Genomic DNA, 12,432 nt, shown 5'->3' with positions numbered 1-12,432 from the left:
ATTCTGTTAAGTTGTTATTCCAATTTCTTCTTTCTTTTGTTGTATTTTAACTACAGCGACTAAACAAAATGTTTTGCTTTGAATCCGGTAGTTTGACCAACAAATTTGCATCCAGGATGCAACACCTGGCACTTGCCTTTAAAATAAGAAAAGGTTAGGGTCTAGGCTGTTTTCTTATAATATATTTTGAGGGGGTTTGGTCTGGTCCATAACACAGTGTAAAACCAACTGTAATGGGGCAAGTAGAACTGAGCTCAAATGTGCTTCACATTTCTGAAAAACACCAATGTGAATCCACCAGGGCTGTATTTTGCTGCAGGCTTCAGGACTCCACATCAGGACCTTCAGGCTATGAGACTGGCAGAATGATATTTTCAGAGGCAGAGAGCTCTTGATGTCTGACAGCAATAAAATCTTGGCCAGCGCAGCAGGTGAACATAAGAACTGAGAGTTGGCCATTCAAACCCTCAAGCACAATCCGCCATGTAATAAATCATGACTAATCTTATCTTGGCCTCAACTCCATCCTCCCGCCAACTCTCCATAGACTTTTTAACCTGCCAATAAGGGTGGCCTGGTGGTTACCACTGCTGCCTCACAACGCCAGGGACCCAGGTTCAATTCTACTCTCAGGCAACTGTCTGTGTGCAGTTTGCACATTCTCCCTGTGTCTGTGTGGGTTTCCTCCGGATGCTCCAGTTTCCTCCCACAGTCCAAAGATGTGCAGGTTAGGTGGGTTGGCCATGCTAAATTGCCCATAGTGTGCAGAGATAAGATGGGGGTGAGTCTGGGTGGGATGCCCTTTAGAGGGTCAGTGTGGACTTGATGGGCTGAATAGCCTGCTTCCACACTGTAGGGATTCTCTGATGATTCTAATTAAAAATCTGCCTGTCTCCTCCATAAATTTACTCAATGTGCCAGCACTCTGGGGTCACAAATTGATAAACCTTTGAGAGAATTCCAGCTCCAAGTTTGGACATTCCAAGTTACTGATAATACAAAATGAAAAGCCAGTATATATGAGCTGCTGACTGGAATCATTGTTCTCTTGTGTGTGCTATAATAATTAATTTTATGTGTTTTGAGACTGGTACAAACATCCAGGCAGACTTAGTAGGCTATGGATTTACAATGATCTAGTACATGTTTAAACTGACATCCAAGAAAACGAGAAAAAGTTGACAAATGGCTTCAAAAAATCACAATGATTCAAAAACAACTAAATCAGGAGTAACTCTGAGTAAAATGTCTGTAAACACAGCTCGTATATTATTATGTCGAACAAACTGTCTGTTTGAATCATTTTAACTGCAGCTCTAAGCTCAAAGTGTTTTCCATAAAAGTCAAAACTCAAAGGACCTTTTCTTACAAAATGTGAAGATATCTATTATGGGATGACTCACACTTCAGCATTCAGAAAATTACATATCCTCAGCTTGTGATATTCTGTCCCATTATTTAGTGAATGCAATTCCCTAAGCCAAGCGATCGCCTCCTCACTCACTGCATTTTCAGTGATTAATCTGGGACTCAGTGTGTGAGGGGATACTCCTCAATACAGGCAGCATTGACTGTGTCTCTTCACAAATACACAAGGAATTTATACTGAGACCCCAGATCCCAGATCCCAGGATGTTATGTTGAGGTTGTACAGGATGTTGGTTCTGGTCGACATGTCACAGGAAGGATATTATTAAGCTGGGGAGGGTTTGGAAAAGATTTACCAGGATGTTGCTGGGAATGGAAGGTTTGAATTATAAACAGAGGCTGGATAGTCTGGGACCTTTTTCATTGGACTGCAGGAGGTTGAAGGGTGACCTTATAGAGGTTTATAAAACCGTGAGGGATACAGATAAGGTGTCTTTTTCCCTAGGGTGGGGGATTTCAAGGCTAGAGGGCCTATTTTTAAGGTGAGAAGAGAAAGATTTAAAAAAGACACGAGGGCAAATTATTTTACGCAGAGAGTGGTTCATGTGTGGGATGAACTTCCAGACGAAGTGGTGGATGAGGGTACAGTTACAATGTTTAAACAACATTTGGATTAGTACATGAATAAGAAATGTTTGGAGGGATATGGGTCAAGTGCAGGCAGATGGGACTAGTTTGGTTTGGGATAATGGTCGGCATGGACTGGGTGGAATGAAGGGTCTGTCTCAGTGCTATATGACTCTGTGACTCAGTGGAGGACCATGCTCACAAGTGCAGTTCAAATTCCTCATTCAACAGTTGGAGTTTGTGACAAGGAATTCATTAGTGACTTCCCTTTTTTCCCATTCTTTGATCCAAAGGATTATGCTGGGTTTCCTCCAGGTGCTCTGGTTTCCTCCCACAGTCCAAAGATCTGCAGGGTAGGGTAGATTGGTCATGCTAAATTGTCCATAGTGCCGAGGGATATGCAGGCTTAGTGGATTAGGCATGGTGAATGCAGGGTTACACGGATAGGGTAGGGGGTTGGGTCTTGGCGGGATGCTCTTCGGAGGGTCGGTGTAGACTTGATGAGTCGAATGGCCTGCTTCCACACTGTAGGGATTCTATGATTCTATAATTATTTTGATTTACCCAGAAGTTCAGCTGTGCCTTTCTTCTGTGTTTATTTTCAGTGATTTTCTGCAGCTTTCACAGCTATGAACATTCCTGTGTTCCTTTGGAAGAAGTTATGTTTTTATACAGCTGTTCACCACTCAGTCTCAGCTCCCACCCCTGACAACCTGGGCAGAATCTGAAAGGGGCCTGAGCGACGTGGGCTGTGTGGAGATTGTGGCACAATCAGATGAGAAATCCACTTCAAAGCCGGCAGCATTTTATTCCATCTTTTATGCTTTTGATGAGCGGCGTGGTGAGTTTTTTCTCTAGGTAGCAGTAAATTACAAATTAAGGACAGTTAGTGCTTGTTACATGCCTCTTGCTGGTGAATTATTACCGAAATTTCATACATACATCACGGCACGGTGGCACAGTAGTTAGCACTGCTGCCTCACAGCACCAGGGACCCGGGTTCAATTCCACCCTCGGACGCCTGTCTGTGTGGAGTTTGCACATTCTCCTTGTGTCTGCGTGGGTTTTCTCCGGGTGCCCCGGTTTCCTCCCACAGTCCAAAGATGTGCAGGCTAGGTGGATTGGCCATGCTAAATTGTCCATGATGTTCGGGGATGTGTAGATTAGGTGGGTTACGGGGGATGGGTCTGGGTAGGATGCTCTAATGGTCAGTGTGGACTTGTTGGGCCAAAGGGCCTGTTTCCATACTGTAGGGGTTCTATGATCATTCTGTGATCACAACCTGGCCTCCATCCTGGCACAGTTGCATCAACTATTAAAAAAGATCAGCCTTGGAAATAGTTGTAGCCAAACCATAGCTTTCAGGGAAGTGAAGAACAAAAAAAACAGGCCGATGTCCTCAGATCAAAGACGGAGGGATGTAGTGATTGTAACGAGGTCAGTCAAGTGGACCCCACTGAATATGAGTTCCCTGACTGGGGCTCTTAACCTGGTCCAATCAGGGACCCCTGGCTGACAGATATGTCTGAGGAATGTCTGAGGTTTTGTTCACGCTGAGAGCTGGCTCTGAGGAGCTGGAATAGTGTCAAGGACTCTCCACGTGTAAATAAAGGATGACTTGATGATGGGATACCATCCTCTGTGAAACAACTTCAGCACCAAAACAAGCTAGACCTGGAAACGTTGGACCGGGTGGATGTTGAAAGGATGTTTCCTCTTGCAGGAGAATCTAGAACTCTTGGTTACAGTTTAAAAATAGGAGGTTGCCCATTTAAAACAGGGATTAGGAAACACTTTTCTTCTCTGAGGGTTGTGAGTCTTTGGAGTTCCCTTCCAGCCAAGGCAGTGGATGCTGAATCTTTAAATATTTTTAAGGCAGAGTTAGGTACATTCTTGACTACTGATGGGGTGAAAGAATATTGGGGGATATGCAAGAATGTACAGTTAACGTTAAAACCAGATCAGTCACTACTTCCCGCTGCATCTGGGGAGTTGTAACTCACTCAGAGATAGTAAGAACTGCTGATGCTGGAGTCAGAGACAACACAGTGTGGAGCTGCAGGAACACAGCAGGCCAGGCAGCATCAGGAGGAGCAGGAAAGTTGACATTTTGGGTTGGGATCCTTCTGAAGCCGATTTCTGAAGAAGGGTCCCAACCCAAAATGTCAACATTCCTGCTCCTCTGATGCTGCCTGGCCTGCTGTGCTCCTCCAGCTCCACATTGTGTTATGTCTGGGGAGTTGTTTTGTGTTGTGCAGTTTGCTTGATTTGAGCAAGACGCTTATCTTTCACATTCAATGCCTCTGTCGGGTTGATGACTCCCAGAGCACGTCGAACTGTTGTTGCTTGTTAAATCTGGAAAATTCTCATTCCAAGGGAGCATCCTCAGCTTTCTTCATCGAGTGCACTGCTCGCAAACAGCATGTCCTCAATACAGACAGCATGTCCCCAAGGTACATTTGTTTCTTTACATCAGAGTTAGAATTAGAAATAGAATTAGAAGTAGAATTAGAATTAGAATTGGAATTAGAATTTGAATCAGAATTGGAATTAGAATTCGGAATAGAATTAGAATTAGAATGAGAATTAGAATTAGATTTTTATTAGAATTAGGAATTGAATTAGAATTAGGTTTATTGTCTCAGGAGTACAATGAAAAGTGTAACAAAGTCGCCATTCTCGGGACCATCTTAGGTACAAGGTACCTTGGTACAAAATCTTAGGTACAAAGCAAAAACATAAAGAAATAAGTTAAAAGTTAAACGTCATAATCCTTCTCAGTACAAAGTGGGTAAAATAAAGAATTACAGCCCTTCTTTAACCACAGGCCTGTAGACATTCCATACTGTGCTTCCCCACGAGGGCTCGATCTCCTCCATGCTGTGCTCGCTAACCATCCCCTCCCACTGGGCTTGATCTCCCCCTGGCATTGCATGCTGGGCATGCACTCCTTCACGATGCCGTCTCACTGCCGATTGCTAGAGTCTGGTCAGCTCACCGGACACCTTGCCGAAAGCCACCATCTGAGCTCACTAGCTGCCCTATTGCTGATCGTCAGAATCAAACAGCAAGCCCCTAGGCCGCTTCCACACTCCAGATCTCCACAAAGCTGTGGTAACGTCACACCAGCTGCCTCATGCCAAACACCCACTCCGGGCCGACAGTCATGTCCAGATGCCATCTCTGTATACAGTAACATTCTTGGTAGACACCTTGGAGCAGATAGAAGCTTTCTGGGGGAAGATGATTTGGTTGGGTGGTGTGGTCGGTGAGTGGAGTTTTGAGATGGTAGGGGATTTGGGTAGAATAGTGGAAACAGGGTGGGTAGTAAGGTGGCAGTTGGGTAAGCTGGTACGGTGCAGATAGGTGAAGATGGCATGTGAGCAAGAGTGTTCGGCGCTAGGTGGAATAACAGGGTATGATGGCAGGTGGGTAAGGGTCTAAGCGTCTAGACTGGTAAGGAGTAAGAGCGCCAACTGGGTGGGATGGTAGAGTTTTAGGTTGATAACCACTTACGATGCCAGGCAGATGAGCTTGTAAGGTGGCAGGTGGGTGAAAGGCAGGTTGCCAGGGTTCAGATGCCTGGTAGGTGGTGCGGTTTAGACAGTGGCTGAGGGGTTAGGGTTTGTCAGGAGGTTTGGGTTTCCGGTGGGGTCTAATGAAGGGGCATTGTGGGGATCGGGTGTAACTAATCAGATTGGGTGATGTCTGCAAGGGGCTGAAGGCGTTTGGGAGTTGAGTTTGAGGTTGGGAACCGGGGCTTTATTGGGAGGGTGTGGCATCTGTGTGCGGTGCACAAAGGTCATGTTCAGGAGGTGGGAAGTTTTGGGAGTGGGGGAGTCATGACAATTTGGATTGTTCGGGAGTCGGCGGGTGATGGTGTTGAGTCAGAGGGTGAGGGGGTGAGTGCAGGTCTGTGGATTAGGTGTCCATCCAAAGATGTGGGCCAACATAAAACAAACCCGGAAGAGAGAGGACTTAAGATAAAAATGAACACTTAAAAACCTCTGGAAAAAGAAAGGACAAAGGCTGTGCGACATTATATTTGGACTCAGCGTGTGAACAATTAAGGTGAGAATGTAACAGGCTGTGCTGTGCATTTCCAGTACTCTGTAAGCCCCTCTCAACCCTTTGAGGAAAATGAAATCACTTGCAATTCAATTTCATCGACTCGCATTTCTCACAGTCTGATTGAGCCGACTGCCTACACAAGCAGTCTGAAAGTGATTCAAGTTTTAGCACCCGCAGCTAAGTATGGACCAACCACAAGGTCAGACAGTTGACATTCAGCTGGTGCATGCTCTTGTTCCAGTGGAAAATATCAGTATTTCCTTATCATACAGATGTCTGAAAACTCTGTGGTGCAGTCATTTAACTTTTAACACTTTGCCCTCACGTGATTCTGCGTTTTCACCACAAACTGACTGCAAGCTCAAACAGTAATTAACATATGATCGCACGACGGTAACAGCACTGAAGGAAGCCATCCCTGAACCCGTTATGTTTGTCTTAGCTCCCTGCAAATGAAGCTCCCAATTCCTGCCCTTTTCCCGTAGCCCTAGAATATAACTCTGTCTTCAGGCACTTGTCCAATGCAAAGACATGGTCGCCTTGCCTCTACTACACTCTCAGCAGTGCAACCCAAATCTTGACCACATGCCGCATAAAACGTTTCTCATGTTGCATTTGGTCTGTTTTTCAGTCATCGCTGGTGGCCTCCCAACTCTCAATCTGGTCCGTGTGCAGGCTTTAATTACTCCTCATTCTAAACTGAAAGCCACTGCAATAGAAGTCTGGCAATGGCAAATCTCAGTGAGCAATTGCGTTTCTCCAAACATCCCCGTTTTCATAAGAAAACAACAAAAAATAAATGCGCCATCATTTGCAATTTAAATTCTCCACTGCACATGGTCAAATAAGAAAATTGTTAACTTGAAAGTGCTTGAGTATTACTGAAAAAGATGCATTTTGTTGAAGCTTTTGTCTTGTTCCTGTTCTGTTCTGTTCTGCACAGCCACACAATTATTTGAATCTTGAAAGTTTTCAAGTCTTTTAATAGCATGTGTGCAGGTTGTTTTGGCTGGTTGCCTGCTTTCTGCTCACTCTTGAGGTGATAATCCACCTTCAGCTCCAGGTAATGGCATTGTAAAAAACCCCCGCAGTGTGGAAGCAGGCCATTCAGCTCATCACATCCATACTGACACTCCAAAAAAGCACCCCACCCTGCTTTTCTCAGGGTTAATCTACCTAACCTACACACCCACGGACACTATGGGCAATTTAGCATAGCCAATTCACCGAAACCACACATCTTTGGACTGTGGGAGGAAACCAAATTACTCAGAGAAAACTGACGTAATTAGAAGGAGAATGTACAAATTCCACACAGATGGTCACCCAAGGCTGGTTTCAAACCCAGGTCTCTGGCCCTGTTAGAAAACAGTGCTAACCACAGAGCCACTATGCTGCCTGCTCAGTTAACATCCTGAATGCAACTGCAACTGGTTGTCTTTGCTGCTTAAGGATTGCTCCAAATCCTGTCTTGCTGGTATTACACTGCAGGGTGAACTCATTGTTGGCATTGCAGTACCACTATATTGGCATTGTCATCATCAGTTGTTTGATAAGAGTGAAAGTAGCCTTGTTGCACTGTACTCAATACCACTGAACATCTTTAGCAGTGGCCTTGTTCAGAGGCCTGCACTCTATAATAAAAAAAACCAGGCAGGAATTTTGCTAATTAGCTTTCACATCCAACAAATTATTGCATCACTTTAACATCTGTTCGTTGCTGCATCTCAACTCAAACTCGCACCTTAGCAGGATCAGGGTGATGTGCTTTCACTGTCAGTATGTGACCGATGTATATCACTTCAGTTTATCTTCAAATGTATCTTTGTTTAGTTCAGTTTCAGGTGCATGTAGCCTGCTCTCTCTAGCCATCTCGCTAAGATCTAATCATCATCTGCACTTTCATCTTCCATTATGTATTTACATCTATTGACCAGCAGGTCATGTACGATTGCTTCCACTCTGAGAAAGTCACTGATTATCTCATACCATTCACATTGATATGCCTTTGTAGCAGTGCAAATGCTAACTGGCAGTTGTGACCATCTGTACCTCGCAAGTAACACCCAGAATAAAGTCAGAAAACTGCTGCTTTCATTCAACATCACTTGCCAGTAGCCATTCATCATATCAAAGACATTTGCTTTGGTACGTTTGGGCAAAAAGACTTCAAAGGTTGTGATGGAGTAATGAGATCTCTTCTCAGCTTCACTGATCTTTTGAATTTATACAGACTCTCAACTTTCCAGTTTTTTCACTGCTGCCTTTCTGATAATCGGGTCTGTAGATGTTGACACTTTTTGATTTCCCTTCTTCTTTTCCAACTCCTCTCTCTTGTCTTTCAGGCTGGACTTGAGAACAGCAGATGCTGAGTTGGTCTGTCCCTTTCCATCTACTTTGACATGGTATTCAGCAGGCAGATATCAGAGTCCTGTGAAGATATCTTTGTAATTGTTTAAAATTTCTTCAGCAGTCCATGGCTTGGAGCACTGTGGTACACTGCAAGTCTATGGGATTGAAAGCCCAAGCTTAGGCTTGCTTCAGTAGATTTTGCTTAATGTCTTCTGGTTGGAATGCAGATCCCTGTTCTTCTCACTGCATTGGGTTCTTAAAATCTTGGAGTCATACAGCACAGAAACAGACCTTTCGGTCCAACCAGTTCATGCCGACCATAATCCCAAACTAAACTAGTCCCACTCGCCTGCATTTGGCCCATATCCCTCCAAACATTTCTTATTTATGTACTTATCCAAATGTCTTTTAAGCGTTGCAACAGTGCCCGCATCCACCACTTCATCTGGAAGCTCATTCACACTCTCTGTGTAAAAATGTTGCCCCTTGTGACTTTTTAAAGTCTTTCTCTTAAAAATATACCATCTAATCTTAAAATCCCCCAACCTAGGGAAAAGGCACCTGCCATTCACCTTATCTATATCTCTCAAGATTTGAGTGACCTCTCCACCTCCTATGCTCCTTTTGTTCTCTTGCAGTGAGTATCGATACCACTTATATTTTCAACTTCAGCATTGATGGCTTCATTTTTGAGTGGCAATCTTGAGCCACTTCCCACAGGCCTGTGAAGTGCATGATGCTGTGTGCAGAGCCGATGTCTATCACATTCATTCACGCCTCTCCTTCTGCAGTCAACATCCTAACAGTCTCAACCATTAATCACCTGGAGACTGGACAGCATCGACCTGTAAGCTGATTCTTCAGAGTCTAATGTCTCGCAATGGCCACCTCTTTAGGTTTGTTTTGCTTCTTTCTCAGAAAGTACTTGTATCCAAAGTGGATCAGCTTCTTCTAGTTAGAGCAGTGCTCTCCCCAACGTGGACATGTTTCCTTTCCTTTCATACAGTGCCTTCTGCAATATTCATATCCAGTATAAATCTAGCTTAATCTTTCGGCTGGCCCTTCTGTGGATAGCTCTTCCTTCCTTCCTGAATTCTGCTTTTAAAAGAACAAAAAATAACATCGGTAGAAGGTTCAAAATGGGTTTTCAAGATCTTCAGTGTTTTTCCAGACTGGCTTTTCTGCTCCTGAGTGAGGTCAAGGCTGTAATACAGCTTTGAGCATTGTTTCCCCAGTGCTGATAAACAGAGTTGCTACTCTTCTTTGTGACAGTCTCATAACATTGTCATTGTAACTGGGAAAAATACATTCTATCTTATATCACCTTTCACCGCCTCAGGAATGGACAATTCAAAGCCATCCTGATTTACCCAAGTGTTAGAGTTGCACACTGCAGGTTTAATTAATTCTTGCTGTTTCTTACAGTAGTTGCATTCTTCCAGGTCCCAAAATCCATGCAATTTCAGCTGCACACTTCTAACACCATGTTTAGGTTTTAATGGCTTTCTTTCTCTCAACTGAAAGCAGCTACAACAAAAGTGGCAATAACCTGGCAAGTCATAGCGTACAACTGCATTTCTCCCAACACAATTCTTCCACTAATGAGATGTTTCAATTTTTCTTGGGAGATTTCACTTTAATTGCTCAGTCTAGACCAGGGCATCCATCCTTTATGTGTGAGAAGCCGCGTTTCTATATTTTTCTCACTTGTGGGATTGGTGAGTCTATTTTAGAAAACTAAGACATGAGAAATCTGTCTTTCTATTAATCAAAACAATAAATAAATGTGCAATTTTCTGCACAAGTTTCAGAAGGTTTAATATCTCCCTTTCTCGCGACTACATTGAACACTAACTTAGTAGAGGTGACTTTTGTTACAGCAGCAGTGGCTAAGGGGACTCATGTTTGGCCACCGGACCCATGGCCCAGGGTAGAGCATAGGACCATAGGAGCAGAAATTAGGCCATTCAGCCCATCGAGTCTGCTCTGCCATTCAATCATGGCTGATAAATTCCTCAACCCCATTCTCCTGCTTTCTCCCCGTAACCCTTGATCCCCTTGATAATCAAGAACCTATCTATCTCAGTTTTAAATGTATTCAATGACCTGGCCTCCACAGCCTTCTGTGGCAGTGAATTCCATAGATTCACCAATCTCTGGCTGAAGAAGTTTCTCTTTATCTCCGTCCTAATAGGTCTTCCCTTTACTCTAAGGCTGTGCCCTTGGGTCCTAGTCTCTCCTACCAATGGAAGCATCTTCCCAACATCCACCTAAGAAGGACAGTAAAGTTGAACACTTTTCCTTTATTTCTTCATTTTTCTGCCTTTACATTCTGTGTTTTGGTCTATTTTTCTGTGTTTTAAGATGGCGCTGGGAGTGGCGACACTGCAGAACACTTTTCACTGTATTTTATGACAAAATACATGTGACGATAAATAAATCAAATCAAATCAAATACCTGGCATTGTGCTTGCTTACTCGTGTCACCATGGGGCTGTCAAATTTCTGAGTGTGCTTCGAAGAATCATGTTTCTTGACATTACTTTGCTCAGAAACAACTATCACTTGGGACAGTTGGAGTCATGGTCCTTGTAAAGGGCCAGGAACCAAATGCTGGTCACCTTATCATCCGTCTAGACTCTTACTGCCCTACTGGGGCCTGTTTTCCTCCCAGAGCAAGAAAGAGGCAGGTATTATATAATGTGGGCAGTACTGCTGAAACTTTCCACACATCCGGGTGGAGATGTCCTGAGCAAGTGAGAGAGTTGGCAGCACAGGGGGCAAGCTGGGTTACAGAAGTTGGGGACTGAAGTGGCAGAGAGTGAGAGAAGATAGAGTCATACAGCATGGAAATAGACGCCTCAACTCAACTTGCTCGTGTTGACCAAGTTTCCCAAACCAAACTAGTCCAATTTGCTTGCGTTTGGCCTGTATCCCTCTAAATCTTTCCTATTCATGAGCCTGTCAAAATGCCTTTTGAATTTGTAACTGTACCTACATCTATCATTTCGTCTGGTAGTTCATTCCACACACGAACCACCATCTATGTAAAAAAGATGCTCCTCAGCTCCCTTTCAAATCTTTCCCCCCTCGCCTTAAAATTATTGCCTCTGGTTTTGAACACCCCTACCCTGGAAAAAATACCTTTGCTATTCACCTTATCTATGCCCTGATGATTTTATAAAGCTCTATAAGGTCACTGATCAACCTCCTACACTCCAGGGAAAAAAAAAGTCCCAGCCTATCCAGCCTTTCCTTATAACTCAAACCCTCCAGACTCGGTAACATTCTTGTAAATCTTTTCTACGCCCTCTCCAATTTAATAATATCCTGCTTATAGCAGGGTGACCAAAACTGTGCACCGTACTCAAAAAAGTAGCCTCACCAGCGTCCTGTACGGCTAGAATATGAACATATACTCAATGCTTTGAATAGTGAGAGTGGTAGAGCATGAACCTTGCAGGGAGATGGGTGCAGCAGCAGAGATAGAGTGAGTGTGAGGTATCAGAGAAAGGATAGTGTTATGTACCTTGGCAGACTAGAGAAGGTCATTGACCTTCTTCCCACAGTGCTGGGCAGCCCTCTAGACAGCTGAGGCTGCTTCACTCCATACGGCAACCTCAGAGCAGGCTGACACGGTCTGGCGTTGTGGCCTCCACTGTTGGTCCTGCCTTTGCATTACCCCATCCAGCAGGACCTCCACCCTAGAGAAAAAAGAAATCTGCCATTCACCTTATCTATACCCCTCATGATTTTAAAAGCCTCTATAAGGTCACCCGTCAACCTCCTATGCTCCAATGAAAAATGTCCCAGCCTATCCAGCCTCTCCTCATAACTCAAAACTTCTATTCCTGGCAACATCCTGGTAAATCTTTTCTGAACCCTCTCCAGCTTGACAATGGGCGGCCAGAACTGGACACAGTCTTCCATATAAAAAGGTGTAGAGCTGGATGAACACAGCAGGACAAGCAGCATCAGAGGAGCAGGAAAGCTGATGTTTCGGGCCTAGACCCT

The 12,432-nt window shown here is 44.2% G+C and overlaps 1 protein-coding gene across 1 annotated transcript in view; it reads left to right on the top strand.

Moving 5' to 3' along the window:
• bard1 (BRCA1 associated RING domain 1) overlaps positions 1–12,432 on the top strand; it is a 190,799-nt gene that overhangs the window by 83,721 nt on the left and 94,646 nt on the right. The gene's annotated exons all lie outside the window — the stretch shown is intronic.

This window comes from Rhincodon typus, chromosome 7 (assembly GCF_021869965.1).
Source record: "Rhincodon typus isolate 14 chromosome 7, sRhiTyp1.1, whole genome shotgun sequence".
Classification (NCBI taxonomy): Eukaryota; Metazoa; Chordata; class Chondrichthyes; order Orectolobiformes; family Rhincodontidae; genus Rhincodon; species Rhincodon typus.
This window is presented reverse-complemented; position numbering and strand designations above follow the sequence as displayed.